The 15,740-nt window shown below is 48.3% G+C and overlaps 23 non-coding genes across 23 annotated transcripts; 8 read left to right on the top strand and 15 right to left on the bottom strand.

The window, feature by feature from the left end:
- The first annotated feature begins 76 nt into the window (after nucleotides 1–76).
- Nucleotides 77–149, top strand: trnaa-agc (transfer RNA alanine (anticodon AGC)). The gene has a single exon. It is a non-coding gene; the product is annotated as a tRNA-Ala (tRNA).
- A 1,448-nt stretch (nucleotides 150–1,597) lies between these two features.
- On the bottom strand, nucleotides 1,598–1,679 carry trnas-gcu (transfer RNA serine (anticodon GCU)). The gene has a single exon. It is a non-coding gene; the product is annotated as a tRNA-Ser (tRNA).
- Nucleotides 1,680–1,785: 106 nt separating this feature from the next.
- Nucleotides 1,786–1,858, top strand: trnaa-agc (transfer RNA alanine (anticodon AGC)). Its single transcript has one exon. It is a non-coding gene; the product is annotated as a tRNA-Ala (tRNA).
- A 600-nt stretch (nucleotides 1,859–2,458) lies between these two features.
- Nucleotides 2,459–2,540, bottom strand: trnas-gcu (transfer RNA serine (anticodon GCU)). The gene has a single exon. It is a non-coding gene; the product is annotated as a tRNA-Ser (tRNA).
- Nucleotides 2,541–3,318: 778 nt separating this feature from the next.
- trnas-gcu (transfer RNA serine (anticodon GCU)) lies at nucleotides 3,319–3,400 on the bottom strand. Its single transcript has one exon. It is a non-coding gene; the product is annotated as a tRNA-Ser (tRNA).
- A 1,640-nt stretch (nucleotides 3,401–5,040) lies between these two features.
- trnas-gcu (transfer RNA serine (anticodon GCU)) lies at nucleotides 5,041–5,122 on the bottom strand. Its single transcript has one exon. It is a non-coding gene; the product is annotated as a tRNA-Ser (tRNA).
- Nucleotides 5,123–5,228: 106 nt separating this feature from the next.
- trnaa-agc (transfer RNA alanine (anticodon AGC)) lies at nucleotides 5,229–5,301 on the top strand. Its single transcript has one exon. It is a non-coding gene; the product is annotated as a tRNA-Ala (tRNA).
- Nucleotides 5,302–5,902: 601 nt separating this feature from the next.
- On the bottom strand, nucleotides 5,903–5,984 carry trnas-gcu (transfer RNA serine (anticodon GCU)). The gene has a single exon. It is a non-coding gene; the product is annotated as a tRNA-Ser (tRNA).
- A 781-nt stretch (nucleotides 5,985–6,765) lies between these two features.
- On the bottom strand, nucleotides 6,766–6,847 carry trnas-gcu (transfer RNA serine (anticodon GCU)). Its single transcript has one exon. It is a non-coding gene; the product is annotated as a tRNA-Ser (tRNA).
- Nucleotides 6,848–6,953: 106 nt separating this feature from the next.
- Nucleotides 6,954–7,026, top strand: trnaa-agc (transfer RNA alanine (anticodon AGC)). The gene has a single exon. It is a non-coding gene; the product is annotated as a tRNA-Ala (tRNA).
- Nucleotides 7,027–7,628: 602 nt separating this feature from the next.
- Nucleotides 7,629–7,710, bottom strand: trnas-gcu (transfer RNA serine (anticodon GCU)). The gene has a single exon. It is a non-coding gene; the product is annotated as a tRNA-Ser (tRNA).
- Nucleotides 7,711–8,677: 967 nt separating this feature from the next.
- On the top strand, nucleotides 8,678–8,750 carry trnaa-agc (transfer RNA alanine (anticodon AGC)). Its single transcript has one exon. It is a non-coding gene; the product is annotated as a tRNA-Ala (tRNA).
- A 602-nt stretch (nucleotides 8,751–9,352) lies between these two features.
- Nucleotides 9,353–9,434, bottom strand: trnas-gcu (transfer RNA serine (anticodon GCU)). The gene has a single exon. It is a non-coding gene; the product is annotated as a tRNA-Ser (tRNA).
- Nucleotides 9,435–10,214: 780 nt separating this feature from the next.
- trnas-gcu (transfer RNA serine (anticodon GCU)) lies at nucleotides 10,215–10,296 on the bottom strand. Its single transcript has one exon. It is a non-coding gene; the product is annotated as a tRNA-Ser (tRNA).
- A 778-nt stretch (nucleotides 10,297–11,074) lies between these two features.
- Nucleotides 11,075–11,158, bottom strand: trnas-gcu (transfer RNA serine (anticodon GCU)). The gene has a single exon. It is a non-coding gene; the product is annotated as a tRNA-Ser (tRNA).
- Nucleotides 11,159–11,939: 781 nt separating this feature from the next.
- trnas-gcu (transfer RNA serine (anticodon GCU)) lies at nucleotides 11,940–12,021 on the bottom strand. The gene has a single exon. It is a non-coding gene; the product is annotated as a tRNA-Ser (tRNA).
- Nucleotides 12,022–12,127: 106 nt separating this feature from the next.
- trnaa-agc (transfer RNA alanine (anticodon AGC)) lies at nucleotides 12,128–12,200 on the top strand. Its single transcript has one exon. It is a non-coding gene; the product is annotated as a tRNA-Ala (tRNA).
- Nucleotides 12,201–12,803: 603 nt separating this feature from the next.
- Nucleotides 12,804–12,885, bottom strand: trnas-gcu (transfer RNA serine (anticodon GCU)). Its single transcript has one exon. It is a non-coding gene; the product is annotated as a tRNA-Ser (tRNA).
- Nucleotides 12,886–12,994: 109 nt separating this feature from the next.
- Nucleotides 12,995–13,067, top strand: trnaa-agc (transfer RNA alanine (anticodon AGC)). Its single transcript has one exon. It is a non-coding gene; the product is annotated as a tRNA-Ala (tRNA).
- Nucleotides 13,068–13,669: 602 nt separating this feature from the next.
- On the bottom strand, nucleotides 13,670–13,751 carry trnas-gcu (transfer RNA serine (anticodon GCU)). Its single transcript has one exon. It is a non-coding gene; the product is annotated as a tRNA-Ser (tRNA).
- Nucleotides 13,752–14,530: 779 nt separating this feature from the next.
- trnas-gcu (transfer RNA serine (anticodon GCU)) lies at nucleotides 14,531–14,612 on the bottom strand. The gene has a single exon. It is a non-coding gene; the product is annotated as a tRNA-Ser (tRNA).
- A 106-nt stretch (nucleotides 14,613–14,718) lies between these two features.
- Nucleotides 14,719–14,791, top strand: trnaa-agc (transfer RNA alanine (anticodon AGC)). Its single transcript has one exon. It is a non-coding gene; the product is annotated as a tRNA-Ala (tRNA).
- A 588-nt stretch (nucleotides 14,792–15,379) lies between these two features.
- Nucleotides 15,380–15,461, bottom strand: trnas-gcu (transfer RNA serine (anticodon GCU)). The gene has a single exon. It is a non-coding gene; the product is annotated as a tRNA-Ser (tRNA).
- Between the last annotated feature and the right edge of the window lie 279 nt (nucleotides 15,462–15,740).

Raw genomic sequence — 15,740 nt, 5'->3', positions numbered from 1 at the left:
GACGTGGTATGATAAAAAGCAAACAAAAGTTACGCTTCCTTGAGTGTCCTTGGAATGCAATATGCCAGCATTTACTGGGGAATTAGCTCAAGTGGTAGAGCGCTCGCTTAGCATGCGAGAGGTAACGGGATCGATGCCCGTATTCTCCACAGCTCTTTACTTTCAGTGGAGGACGTGACGAGTGAAAAGCAGCGAGATAAAAGACGCTAGTCGGATGGGCAGAGTGATGTACTTTGGATCAACTCGTATCACTGGCATAACTGATGTCCTTGGTTTGGTGGCATAGTGACGATGCTCTCTACTTGAAAGGGCGTCAAATGTATATCTCTGAGAGGGTAAGACAGTACAATCTCCGCCAATCACTGTCGAAAGAATCCCGTGAAAACGGCTTAGCCTTGGCTAGTTTGCTTTCCTGCCAAGACCACAAAGTTTAGCATCAGACAGCCACAAAGACTGCCAGCTAACATTCAAGCACAGGAGCCAAACAGCCACCACCCCTGTAAAGACAACAAGGAGCGACCAGTTTCCTTTGCCCTGCGCCATTGGAATACAGCACCACAAATCATGCAAGCCACGAACAGGATCGCTGGCTAACGAGCAGCGCAACAAGGCAAGTCTTCTTGTGTCAATGAGAAAGTGAGCAATTTTGTGGGAGAATTTGACTGCTCTAAAGCATGTATTTATTACTGGAGTTAGTTATACTGTCAACACAGCATCTGTCAGCAAACTGGGAAGCGGCGAGGATGGGATTCGAACCCACGTGCAGAGCACAATGGATTAGCAGTCCATCGCCTTAACCACTCGGCCACCTCGTCTCCATTACCATAGCTGCTAAGGTGACCACGTGACGTGGTATGATAAAAAGCAATCAAAAGTTACCCTTCCTTGAGTGTCCTTGGAATGCAATATGCCAGTGTTTACTGGGGAATTAGCTCAAGTGGTAGAGCGCTCGCTTAGCATGCGAGAGGTAACAGGATCGATGCCCGTATTCTCCACAGCTCTTTACTTTCAGTGGAGGACGTGACGAGTGAAAAGCAGCGAGATAAAAGACGCTAGTCGGATGGGCAGAGTGATGTACTTTGGATCAACTCGTATCACTGGCATAACTGATGTCCTTGGTTTGGTGGCATAGTGACGTTGCTCTCTACTTGAAAGGACGTCAAATGTATATCTCTGAGAGGGTAAGACAGTACAATCTCCGCCAATCACTGTCCGAAAGAATCCCGTGAAAACGGCTTAGCCTTGGCTAGTTTGCTTTCCTGCCAAGACCACAAAGTTTAGCATCAGACAGCCACAAAGACTGCCAGCTAACATTCAAGCACAGGAGCCAAACAGCCAATTAGTGGTGACCCACCACCCCTGTAAAGACAACAAGGAGCGACCAGTTTCCTTTGCCCTGCGCCATTGGAATACAGCACCACAAATCATGCAAGCCACGAACAGGATCGCTGGCTAACGAGCAGCGCAACAAGGCAAGTCTTCTTGTGTCAATGAGAAAGTGAGCAATTTTGTGGGAGAATTTGACTGCTCTAAAGCATGTATTTGTTACTGGAGTTAGTTATACTGTCAACACAGCATCTGTCAGCAAACTGGGAAGCGACGAGGATGGGATTCGAACCCACGCGTGCAGAGCACAATGGATTAGCAGTCCATCGCCTTAACCACTCGGCCACCTCGTCTCTGTACCATAGCTGCTAAGGTGACCACGTGACGTGGTATGATAAAAAGCAAACAAAAGTTACGCTTCCTTGAGTTCCCTTGGAATGCAATATGCCAGCATTTACTGGGGAATTAGCTCAAGTGGTAGAGCGCTCGCTTAGCATGCGAGAGGTAACGGGATCGATGCCCGTATTCTCCACAGCTCTTTACTTTCAGTGGAGGACGTGGAGTGAAAAGCAGCGAGATAAAAGACGCTAGTTGGATGGGCAGAGTGATGTACTTTGGATCATTTCGTATCACTGGCATAACTCATGTCCTTGGTTTGGTGGCATAGTGACGATGCTCTCTACTTGAAAGGACGTCAAATGTATATCTCTGAGAGGGTAAGACAGTACAATCTCCGCCAATCACTGTCCGAAAGAATCCCGTGAAAACGGCTTAGCCTTGGCTAGTTTGCTTTCCTGCCAAGACCACAAAGTTTAGCATCAGACAGCCACAAAGACTGCCAGCTAACATTCAAGCACAGGAGCCAAACAGCCAATTAGTGGTGACCCACCACCCCTGTAAAGACAACAAGGAGCGACCAGTTTCCTTTGCCCTGCGCCATTGGAATACAGCACCACAAATCATGCAAGCCACGAACAGGATCGCTGGCTAACGAGCAGCGCAACAAGGCAAGTCTTCTTGTGTCAATGAGAAAGTGAGCAATTTTGTGGGAGAATTTGACTGCTCTAAAGCATGTATTTGTTACTGGAGTTAGTTATACTGTCAACACAGCATCTGTCAGCAAACTGGGAAGCGACGAGGATGGGATTCGAACCCACGCGTGCAGAGCACAATGGATTAGCAGTCCATCGCCTTAACCACTCGGCCACCTCGTCTCCGTACCATAGCTGCTAAGGTGACCACGTGACGTGGTATGATGAAAGCAAACAAAAGTTACGCTTCCTTGAGTGTCCTTGGAATGCAATATGCCAGCATTTACTGGGGAATTAGCTCAAGTGGTAGAGCGCATGCTTAGCATGCGAGAGGTAACGGGATCGATGCCCGTATTCTCCACAGCTCTTTACTTTCAGTGGAGGACGTGACGAGTGAAAAGCAGCGAGATAAAAGACGCTAGTCGGATGGGCAGAGTGATGTACTTTGGATCAACTCGTATCACTGGCATAACTGATGTCCTTGGTTTGGTGGCATAGTGACGATGCTCTCTACTTGAAAGGACGTCAAATGTATATCTCTGAGAGGGTAAGACAGTACAATCTCCGCCAATCACTGTCGAAAGAATCCCGTGAAAGCGGCTTAGCCTTGGCTAGTTTGCTTTCCTGCCAAGACCACAAAGTTTAGCATCAGACAGCCACAAAGACTGCCAGCTAACATTCAAGCACAGGAGCCAAACAGCCAATTAGTGGTGACCCACCACCCTGTAAAGACAACAGGGAGTGACCAGTTTCCTTTGCCCTGCGCCACTGGAATACAGCACCACAAATCATGCAAGCCATGAACAGGATCGCTGGCTAACGAGCAGCGCAACAAGGCAAGTCTTCTTGTGTCAATGAGAAAGTGAGCAATTTTGTGGGAGAATTTGACTGCTCTAAAGCATGTATTTGTTACTGGAGTTAGTTATACTGTCAACACAGCATCTGTCAGCAAACTGGGAAGCGACGAGGATGGGATTCGAACCCACGCGTGCAGAGCACAATGGATTAGCAGTCCATCGCCTTAACCACTCGGCCACCTCGTCTCCGTACCATAGCTGCTAAGGTGACCACGTGACGTGGTATGATAAAAAGCAATCAAAAGTTACGCTTCCTTGAGTGTCCTTGGAATGCAATCTGCCAGCATTTACTGGGGAATTAGCTCAAGTGGTAGAGCGCCGCTTAGCATGCGAGAGGTAACGGGATCGATGCCCGTATTCTCCACAGCTCTTTGCTTTCAGTGGAGGACGTGACGAGTGAAAAGCAGCGAGATAAAAGACGCTAGTCGGATGGGCAGAGTGATGTACTTTGGATCATCTCGTATCACTGGCATAACTCATGTCCTTGGTTTGGTGGCATAGTGACGATGCTCTCTACTTGAAAGGACGTCAAATGTATATCTCTGAGAGGGTAAGACAGTACGATCTCCGCCAATCACTGTCCGAAAGAATCCCGTGAAAACGGCTTAGCCTTGGCTAGTTTGCTTTCCTGCCATGACCACAAAGTTTAGCATCAGACAGCCACAAAGACTGCCAGCTAACATTCAAGCACAGGAGCCAAACAGCCAATTAGTGGTGACCCACCACCCCTGTAAAGACAACAAGGAGCGACCAGTTTCCTTTGCCCTGCGCCATTGGAATACAGCACCACAAATCATGCAAGCCACGAACAGGATCGCTGGCTAACGAGCAGCGCAACAAGGCAAGTCTTCTTGTGTCAATGAGAAAGTGAGCAATTTTGTGGGAGAATTTGACTGCTCTAAAGCATGTATTTATTACTGGAGTTAGTTATACTGTCAACACAGCATCTGTCAGCAAACTGGGAAGCGGCGAGGATGGGATTCGAACCCAGCGTGCAGAGCACAATGGATTAGCAGTCCATCGCCTTAACCACTCGGCCACCTCGTCTCCGTACCATAGCTGCTAAGGTGACCACGTGACGTGGTATGATAAAAAGCAAACAAAAGTTACGCTTCCTTGAGTTCCCTTGGAATGCAATATGCCAGCATTTACTGGGGAATTAGCTCAAGTGGTAGAGCGCCGCTTAGCATGCGAGAGGTAGCAGGATCGATGCCCGTATTCTCCACAGCTCTTTACTTTCAGTGGAGGACGTGTGAGTGAAAAGCAGCGAGATAAAAGACGCTAGTCGGATGGGCAGAGTGATGTACTTTGGATCATCTCGTATCACTGGCATAACTGATGTCCTTGGTTTGGTGGCATAGTGACGATGCTCTCTACTTGAAAGGACGTCAAATGTATATCTCTGAGAGGGTAAGACAGTACGATCTCCGCCAATCACTGTCCGAAAGAATCCCGTGAAAACGGCTTAGCCTTAGCTAGTTTGCTTTCCTGCCAAGACCACAAAGTTTAGCATCAGACAGCCACAAAGACTGCCAGCTAACATTCAAGCACAGGAGCCAAACAGCCAATTAGTGGTGACCCACCACCCCTGTAAAGACAACAAGGAGCGACCAGTTTCCTTTGCCCTGCGCCACTGGAATACAGCACCACAAATCATGCAAGCCATGAACAGGATCGCTGGCTAACGAGCAGCGCAACAAGGCAAGTCTTCTTGTGTCAATGAGAAAGTGAGCAATTTTGTGGGAGAATTTGACTGCTCTAAAGCATGTATTTGTTACTGGAGTTAGTTATACTGTCAACACAGCATCTGTCAGCAAACTGGGAAGCGACGAGGATGGGATTCGAACCCACGCGTGCAGAGCACAATGGATTAGCAGTCCATCGCCTTAACCACTCGGCCACCTCATCTCTGTACCATAGCTGCTAAGGTGACCACGTGACGTGGTATGATAAAAAGCAAACAAAAGTTACGCTTCCTTGAGTTCCCTTGGAATGCAATATGCCAGCATTTACTGGGGAATTAGCTCAAGTGGTAGAGCGCTCGCTTAGCATGCGAGAGGTAACGGGATCGATGCCCGTATTCTCCACAGCTCTTTACTTTCAGTGGAGGACGTGACGAGTGAAAAGCAGCGAGATAAAAGACGCTAGTCGGATGGGCAGAGTGATGTACTTTGGATCATCTCGTATCACTGGCATAACTGATGTCCTTGGTTTGGTGGCATAGTGACGATGCTCTCTACTTGAAAGGACGTCAAATGTATATCTCTGAGAGGGTAAGACAGTACGATCTCCGCCAATCACTGTCCGAAGAATCCCGTGAGAACGTCTTAGCCTTGGCTAGTTTGCTTTCCTGCCATGACCACAAAGTTTAGCATCAGACAGCCACAAAGACTGCCAGCTAACATTCAAGCACAGGAGCCAAACAGCCAATTAGTGGTGACCCACCACCCCTGTAAAGACAACAAGGAGCGACCAGTTTCCTTTGCCCTGCGCCACTGGAATACAGCACCACAAATCATGCAAGCCATGAACAGGATCGCTGGCTAACGAGCAGCGCAACAAGGCAAGTCTTCTTGTGTCAATGAGAAAGTGAGCAATTTTGTGGGAGAATTTGACTGCTCTAAAGCATGTATTTGTTACTGGAGTTAGTTATACTGTCAACACAGCATCTGTCAGCAAACTGGGAAGCGACGAGGATGGGATTCGAACCCACGCGTGCAGAGCACAATGGATTAGCAGTCCATCGCCTTAACCACTCGGCCACCTCGTCTCCGTACCATAGCTGCTAAGGTGACCACGTGACGTGGTATGATAAAAAGCAAACAAAAGTTACGCTTCCTTGAGTTCCCTTGGAATGCAATATGCCAGCATTTACTGGGGAATTAGCTCAAGTGGTAGAGCGCTCGCTTAGCATGCGAGAGGTAACAGGATCGATGCCCGTATTCTCCACAGCTCTTTACTTTCAGTGGAGGACGTGACGAGTGAAAAGCAGCGAGATAAAAGACGCTAGTCGGATGGGCAGAGTGATGTACTTTGGATCAACTCGTATCACTGGCATAACTGATGTCCTTGGTTTGGTGGCATAGTGACGATGCTCTCTACTTGAAAGGACGTCAAATGTATATCTCTGAGAGGGTAAGACAGTACGATCTCCGCCAATCACTGTCCGAAAGAATCCCGTGAAAACGGCTTAGCCTTGGCTAGTTTGCTTTCCTGCCAAGACCACAAAGTTTAGCATCAGACAGCCACAAAGACTGCCAGCTAACATTCAAGCACAGGAGCCAAACAGCCAATTAGTGGTGACCCACCACCCCTGTAAAGACAACAAGGAGCGACCAGTTTCCTTTGCCCTGCGCCACTGGAATACAGCACCACAAATCATGCAAGCCATGAACAGGATCGCTGGCTAACGAGCAGCGCAACAAGGCAAGTCTTCTTGTGTCAATGAGAAAGTGAGCAATTTTGTGGGAGAATTTGACTGCTCTAAAGCATGTATTTGTTACTGGAGTTAGTTATACTGTCAACACAGCATCTGTCAGCAAACTGGGAAGCGACGAGGATGGGATTCGAACCCACGCGTGCAGAGCACAATGGATTAGCAGTCCATCGCCTTAACCACTCGGCCACCTCGTCTCCGTACCATAGCTGCTAAGGTGACCACGTGACGTGGTATGATAAAAAGCAAACAAAAGTTACGCTTCCTTGAGTTCCCTTGGAATGCAATATGCCAGCATTTACTGGGGAATTAGCTCAAGTGGTAGAGCGCTCGCTTAGCATGCGAGAGGTAACGGGATCGATGCCCGTATTCTCCACAGCTCTTTACTTTCAGTGGAGGACGTGACGAGTGAAAAGCAGCGAGATAAAAGACGCTAGTCGGATGGGCAGAGTGATGTACTTTGGATCATCTCGTATCACTGGCATAACTGATGTCCTTGGTTTGGTGGCATAGTGACGATGCTCTCTACTTGAAAGGACGTCAAATGTATATCTCTGAGAGGGTAAGACAGTACGATCTCCGCCAATCACTGTCCGAAAGAATCCCGTGAAAACGGCTTAGCCTTGGCTAGTTTGCTTTCCTGCCATGACCACAAAGTTTAGCATCAGACAGCCACAAAGACTGCCAGCTAACATTCAAGCACAGGAGCCAAACAGCCAATTAGTGGTGACCCACCACCCCTGTAAAGACAACAAGGAGCGACCAGTTTCCTTTGCCCTGCGCCACTGGAATACAGCACCACAAATCATGCAAGCCATGAACAGGATCGCTGGCTAACGAGCAGCGCAACAAGGCAAGTCTTCTTGTGTCAATGAGAAAGTGAGCAATTTTGTGGGAGAATTTGACTGCTCTAAAGCATGTATTTGTTACTGGAGTTAGTTATACTGTCAACACAGCATCTGTCAGCAAACTGGGAAGCGACGAGGATGGGATTCGAACCCACGCGTGCAGAGCACAATGGATTAGCAGTCCATCGCCTTAACCACTCGGCCACCTCGTCTCCATACCATAGCTGCTAAGGTGACCACGTGACGTGGTATGATAAAAAGCAAACAAAAGTTACGCTTCCTTGAGTTCCCTTGGAATGCAATATGCCAGCATTTACTGGGAATTAGCTCAAGTGGTAGAGCGCTCGCTTAGCATGCGAGAGGTAACGGATCGATGCCCGTATTCTCCACAGCTCTTTACTTTCAGTGGAGGACGTGACGAGTGAAAAGCAGCGAGATAAAAGACGCTAGTCGGATGGGCAGAGTGATGTACTTTGGATCATCTCGTATCACTGGCATAACTGATGTCCTTGGTTTGGTGGCATAGTGACGATGCTCTCTACTTGAAAGGACGTCAAATGTATATCTCTGAGAGGGTAAGACAGTACGATCTCCGCCAATCACTGTCCGAAAGAATCCCGTGAAAACGGCTTAGCCTTGGCTAGTTTGCTTTCCTGCCATGACCACAAAGTTTAGCATCAGACAGCCACAAAGACTGCCAGCTAACATTCAAGCACAGGAGCCAAACAGCCAATTAGTGGTGACCCACCACCCCTGTAAAGACAACAAGGAGCGACCAGTTTCCTTTGCCCTGCGCCACTGGAATACAGCACCACAAATCATGCAAGCCATGAACAGGATCGCTGGCTAACGAGCAGCGCAACAAGGCAAGTCTTCTTGTGTCAATGAGAAAGTGAGCAATTTTGTGGGAGAATTTGACTGCTCTAAAGCATGTATTTGTTACTGGAGTTAGTTATACTGTCAACACAGCATCTGTCAGCAAACTGGGAAGCGGACGAGGATGGGATTCGAACCCAGCGTGCAGAGCACAATGGATTAGCAGTCCATCGCCTTAACCACTCGGCCACCTCGTCTCCGTACCATAGCTGCTAAGGTGACCACGTGACGTGGTATGATAAAAAGCAAACAAAAGTTACGCTTCCTTGAGTTCCCTTGGAATGCAATATGCCAGCATTTACTGGGGAATTAGCTCAAGTGGTAGAGCGCTCGCTTAGCATGCGAGAGGTAACGGGATCGATGCCCGTATTCTCCACAGCTCTTTACTTTCAGTGGAGGACGTGACGAGTGAAAAGCAGCGAGATAAAAGACGCTAGTCGGATGGGCAGAGTGATGTACTTTGGATCAACTCGTATCACTGGCATAACTGATGTCCTTGGTTTGGTGGCATAGTGACGATGCTCTCTACTTGAAAGGACGTCAAATGTATATCTCTGAGAGGGTAAGACAGTACGATCTCCGCCAATCACTGTCCGAAAGAATCCCGTGAAAACGGCTTAGCCTTGGCTAGTTTGCTTTCCTGCCAAGACCACAAAGTTTAGCATCAGACAGCCACAAAGACTGCCAGCTAACATTCAAGCACAGGAGCCAAACAGCCAATTAGTGGTGACCCACCACCCCTGTAAAGACAACAAGGAGCGACCAGTTTCCTTTGCCCTGCGCCATTGGAATACAGCACCACAAATCATGCAAGCCATGAACAGGATCGCTGGCTAACGAGCAGCGCAACAAGGCAAGTCTTCTTGTGTCAATGAGAAAGTGAGCAATTTTGTGGGAGAATTTGACTGCTCTAAAGCATGTATTTGTTACTGGAGTTAGTTATACTGTCAACACAGCATCTGTCAGCAAACTGGGAAGCGACGAGGATGGGATTCGAACCCACGCGTGCAGAGCACAATGGATTAGCAGTCCATCGCCTTAACCACTCGGCCACCTCGTCTCTGTACCATAGCTGCTAAGGTGACCACGTGACGTGGTATGATGAAAAGCAAACAAAAGTTACGCTTCCTTGAGTTCCCTTGGAATGCAATCTGCCAGCATTTACTGGGAATTAGCTCAAGTGGTAGAGCGCTCGCTTAGCATGCGAGAGGTAACGGGATCGATGCCCGTATTCTCCACAGCTCTTTACTTTCAGTGGAGGACGTGACGAGTGAAAAGCAGCGAGATAAAAGACGCTAGTCGGATGGGCAGAGTGATGTACTTTGGATCATCTCGTATCACTGGCATAACTCATGTCCTTGGTTTGGTGGCATAGTGACGATGCTCTCTACTTGAAAGGACGTCAAATGTATATCTCTGAGAGGGTAAGACAGTACGATCTCCGCCAATCACTGTCCGAAAGAATCCCGTGAAAACGGCTTAGCCTTGGCTAGTTTGCTTTCCTGCCATGACCACAAAGTTTAGCATCAGACAGCCACAAAGACTGCCAGCTAACATTCAAGCACAGGAGCCAAACAGCCAATTAGTGGTGACCCACCACCCCTGTAAAGACAACAAGGAGCGACCAGTTTCCTTTGCCCTGCGCCACTGGAATACAGCACCACAAATCATGCAAGCCATGAACAGGATCGCTGGCTAACGAGCAGCGCAACAAGGCAAGTCTTCTTGTGTCAATGAGAAAGTGAGCAATTTTGTGGGAGAATTTGACTGCTCTAAAGCATGTATTTATTACTGGAGTTAGTTATACTGTCAACACAGCATCTGTCAGCAAACTGGGAAGCGGCGAGGATGGGATTCGAACCCACGCGTGCAGAGCACAATGGATTAGCAGTCCATCGCCTTAACCACTCGGCCACCTCGTCTCCATTACCATAGCTGCTAAGGTGACCACGTGACGTGGTATGATAAAAGCAAACAAAGTTACCCTTCCTTGAGTGTCCTTGGAATGCAATATGCCAGCATTTACTGGGAATTAGCTCAAGTGGTAGAGCGTCGCTTAGCATGTGAGAGGTAACGGGATCGATGCCCGTATTCTCCACAGCTCTTTACTTTCAGTGGAGGACGTGACGAGTGAAAAGCAGCGAGATAAAAGACGCTAGTCGGATGGGCAGAGTGATGTACTTTGGATCAACTCGTATCACTGGCATAACTGATGTCCTTGGTTTGGTGGCATAGTGACGATGCTCTCTACTTGAAAGGACGTCAAATGTATATCTCTGAGAGGGTAAGACAGTACGATCTCCGCCAATCACTGTCCGAAAGAATCCCGTGAAAACGGCTTAGCCTTGGCTAGTTTGCTTTCCTGCCAAGACCACAAAGTTTAGCATCAGACAGCCACAAAGACTGCCAGCTAACATTCAAGCACAGGAGCCAAACAGCCAATTAGTGGTGACCCACCACCCCTGTAAAGACAACAAGGAGCGACCAGTTTCCTTTGCCCTGCGCCACTGGAATACAGCACCACAAATCATGCAAGCCATGAACAGGATCGCTGGCTAACGAGCAGCGCAACAAGGCAAGTCTTCTTGTGTCAATGAGAAAGTGAGCAATTTTGTGGGAGAATTTGACTGCTCTAAAGCATGTATTTGTTACTGGAGTTAGTTATACTGTCAACACAGCATCTGTCAGCAAACTGGGAAGCGACGAGGATGGGATTCGAACCCACACGTGCAGAGCACAATGGATTAGCAGTCCATCGCCTTAACCACTCGGCCACCTCGTGTCCATACCATAGCTGCTAAGGTGACCACGTGACGTGGTATGATAAAAAGCAAACAAAAGTTACGCTTCCTTGAGTTCCCTTGGAATGCAATATGCCAGCATTTACTGGGAATTAGCTCAAGTGGTAGAGCGCTCGCTTAGCATGCGAGAGGTAACGGGATCGATGCCCGTATTCTCCACAGCTCTTTACTTTCAGTGGAGGACGTGACGAGTGAAAAGCAGCGAGATAAAAGACGCTAGTCGGATGGGCAGAGTGATGTACTTTGGATCAACTCGTATCACTGGCATAACTGATGTCCTTGGTTTGGTGGCATAGTGACGTTGCTCTCTACTTGAAAGGACGTCAAATGTATATCTCTGAGAGGGTAAGACAGTACAATCTCCGCCAATCACTGTCCGAAAGAATCCCGTGAAAACGGCTTAGCCTTGGCTAGTTTGCTTTCCTGCCAAGACCACAAAGTTTAGCATCAGACAGCCACAAAGACTGCCAGCTAACATTCAAGCACAGGAGCCAAACAGCCAATTAGTGGTGACCCACCACCCCTGTAAAGACAACAAGGAGCGACCAGTTTCCTTTGCCCTGCGCCACTGGAATACAGCACCACAAATCATGCAAGCCATGAACAGGATCGCTGGCTAACGAGCAGCAGCGCAACAAGGCAAGTCTTCTTGTGTCAATGAGAAAGTGAGCAATTTTGTGGGAGAATTTGACTGCTCTAAAGCGTGTATTTATTACTGGAGTTAGTTATACTGTCAACACAGCATCTGTCAGCAAACTGGGAAGCGACGAGGATGGGATTCGAACCCACGCGTGCAGAGCACAATGGATTAGCAGTCCATCGCCTTAACCACTCGGCCACCTCGTCTCCGTACCATAGCTGCTAAGGTGACCACGTGACGTGGTATGATAAAAAGCAAACAAAAGTTACCCTTCCTTGAGTTCCCTTGGAATGCAATATGCCAGCATTTACTGGGGAATTAGCTCAAGTGGTAGAGCGCTCGCTTAGCATGCGAGAGGTAACGGGATCGATGCCCGTATTCTCCACAGCTCTTTACTTTCAGTGGAGGACGTGGACGAGTGAAAAGCAGCGAGATAAAAGACGCTAGTCGGATGGGCAGAGTGATGTACTTTGGATCAACTTCGTATCACTGGCATAACTGATGTCCTTGGTTTGGTGGCATAGTGACGATGCTCTCTACTTGAAAGGACGTCAAATGTATATCTCTGAGAGGGTAAGACAGTACAATCTCCGCCAATCACTGTCCGAAGAATCCCGTGAAAACGGCTTAGCCTTGGCTAGTTTGCTTTCCTGCCAAGACCACAAAGTTTAGCATCAGACAGCCACAAAGACTGCCAGCTAACATTCAAGCACAGGAGCCAAACAGCCAATTAGTGGTGACCCACCACCCCTGTAAAGACAACAAGGAGCGACCAGTTTCCTTTGCCCTGCGCCATTGGAATACAGCACCACAAATCATGCAAGCCATGAACAGGATCGCTGGCTAACGAGCAGCGCAACAAGGCAAGTCTTCTTGTGTCAATGAGAAAGTGAGCAATTTTGTGGGAGAATTTGACTGCTCTAAAGCATGTATTTGTTACTGGAGTTAGTTATACTGTCAACACAGCATCTGTCAGCAAACTGGGAAGCGGCGAGGATGGGATTCGAACCCACGCGTGCAGAGCACAATGGATTAGCAGTCCATCGCCTTAACCACTCGGCCACCTCGTCTCGCATTACCATAGCTGCTAAGGTGACCACGTGGACGTGGTATGATAAAAAGCAAACAAAAGTTACGCTTCCTTGAGTGTCCTTGGAATGCAATCTGCCAGCATTTACTGGGGAATTAGCTCAAGTGGTAGAGCGCTCGCTTAGCATGCGAGAGGTAACGGGATCGATGCCCGTATTCTCCACAGCTCTTTACTTTCAGTGGAGGACGTGACGAGTGAAAAGCAGCGAGATAAAAGACGCTAGTCGGATGGGCAGAGTGATGTACTTTGGATCAACTCGTATCACTGGCATAACTGATGTCCTTGGTTTGGTGGCATAGTGACGTTGCTCTCTACTTGAAAGGACGTCAAATGTATATCTCTGAGAGGGTAAGACAGTACAATCTCCGCCAATCACTGTCCGAAAGAATCCCGTGAAAACGGCTTAGCCTTGGCTAGTTTGCTTTCCTGCCAAGACCACAAAGTTTAGCATCAGACAGCCACAAAGACTGCCAGCTAACATTCAAGCACAGGAGCCAAACAGCCAATTAGTGGTGACCCACCACCCCTGTAAAGACAACAAGGAGCGACCAGTTTCCTTTGCCCTGCGCCACTGGAATACAGCACCACAAATCATGCAAGCCATGAACAGGATCGCTGGCTAACGAGCAGCGCAACAAGGCAAGTCTTCTTGTGTCAATGAGAAAGTGAGCAATTTTGTGGGAGAATTTGACTGCTCTAAAGCGTGTATTTATTACTGGAGTTAGTTATACTGTCAACACAGCATCTGTCAGCAAACTGGGAAGCGACGAGGATGGGATTCGAACCCACGCGTGCAGAGCACAATGGATTAGCAGTCCATCGCCTTAACCACTCGGCCACCTCGTCTCCGTACCATAGCTGCTAAGGTGACCACGTGACGTGGTATGATAAAAAGCAAACAAAAGTTACGCTTCCTTGAGTTCCCTTGGAATGCAATATGCCAGCATTTACTGGGGAATTAGCTCAAGTGGTAGAGCGCCGCTTAGCATGCGAGAGGTAACGGATCGATGCCCGTATTCTCCACAGCTCTTTACTTTCAGTGGAGGACGTGACGAGTGAAAAGCAGCGAGATAAAAGACGCTAGTCGGATGGGCAGAGTGATGTACTTTGGATCAACTCGTATCACTGGCATAACTGATGTCCTTGGTTTGGTGGCATAGTGACGATGCTCTCTACTTGAAAGGACGTCAAATGTATATCTCCGGGAGGGTAAGACAGTACGATCTCCGCCAATCACTTTCCGAAAGAATCCCGTGAGAACGGCTTAGCCTTGGCTAGTTTGCTTTCCTGCCATGACCACAAAGTTTAGCATCAGACAGCCACAAAGACTGCCAGCTAACATTCAAGCACAGGAGCCAAACAGCCAATTAGTGGTGACCCACCACCCCTGTAAAGACAACAAGGAGCGACCAGTTTCCTTTGCCCTGCGCCATTGGAATACAGCACCACAAATCATGCAAGCCATGAACAGGATCGCTGGCTAACGAGCAGCGCAACAAGGCAAGTCTTCTTGTGTCAATGAGAAAGTGAGCAATTTTGTGGGAGAATTTGACTGCTCTAAAGCATGTATTTGTTACTGGAGTTAGTTATACTGTCAACACAGCATCTGTCAGCAAACTGGGAAGCGACGAGGATGGGATTCGAACCCACGCGTGCAGAGCACAATGGATTAGCAGTCCATCGCCTTAACCACTCGGCCACCTCGTCTCCGTACCATAGCTGCTAAGGTGACCACGTGACGTGGTATGATACAAAGCAATCAAAAGTTACCCTTCCTTGAGTGTCCTTGGAATGCAATCTGCCAGTGTTTACTGGGGAATTAGCTCAAGTGGTAGAGCGCTCGCTTAGCATGCGAGAGGTAACGGGATCGATGCCCGTATTCTCCACAGCTCTTTACTTTCAGTGGAGGACGTGACGAGTGAAAAGCAGCGAGATAAAAGACGCTAGTCGGATGGGCAGAGTGATGTACTGGATCAACTCGTATCACTGGCATAACTGATGTCCTTGGTTTGGTGGCATAGTGACGTTGCTCTCTACTTGAAAGGACGTCAAATGTATATCTCTGAGAGGGTAAGACAGTACGATCTCCGCCAATCACTGTCCGAAAGAATCCCGTGAAAACGGCTTAGCCTTGGCTAGTTTGCTTTCCTGCCATGACCACAAAGTTTAGCATCAGACAGCCAGCTAACATTCAAGCACAGGAGCCAAACAGCCAATTAGTGGTGACCCACCACCCCTGTAAAGACAACAAGGAGCGACCAGTTTCCTTTGCCCTGCGCCATTGGAATACAGCACCACAAATCATGCAAGCCACGAACAGGATCGCTGGCTAACGAGCAGCGCAACAAGGCAAGTCTTCTTGTGTCAATGAGAAAGTGAGCAATTTTGTGGGAGAATTTGACTGCTCTAAAGCATGTATTTATTACTGGAGTTAGTTATACTGTCAACACAGCATCTGTCAGCAAACTGGGAAGCGACGAGGATGGGATTCGAACCCACGCGTGCAGAGCACAATGGATTAGCAGTCCATCGCCTTAACCACTCGGCCACCTCGTCTCCGTACCATAGCTGCTAAGGTGACCACGTGACGTGGTATGATAAAAAGCAATCAAAAGTTACCCTTCCTTGAGTGTCCTTGGAATGCAATATGCCAGTGTTTACTGGGGAATTAGCTCAAGTGGTAGAGCGCCGCTTAGCATGCGAGAGGTAACGGGATCGATGCCCGTATTCTCCACAGCTCTTTACTTTCAGTGGAGGACGTGACGAGTGAAAAGCAGCGAGATAAAAGACGCTAGTCGGATGGGCAGAGTGATGTACTTTGGATCAACTCGTATC

This window comes from Plectropomus leopardus, chromosome 12 (assembly GCF_026936395.1).
Source record: "Plectropomus leopardus strain MGB_pleo_1.0 chromosome 12, ASM2693639v1, whole genome shotgun sequence".
Classification (NCBI taxonomy): domain Eukaryota; kingdom Metazoa; phylum Chordata; class Actinopteri; order Perciformes; family Serranidae; genus Plectropomus; species Plectropomus leopardus.
Note: the sequence above shows the minus strand (reverse complement) of the source record. Positions and strands in the feature narration are given on the sequence as shown.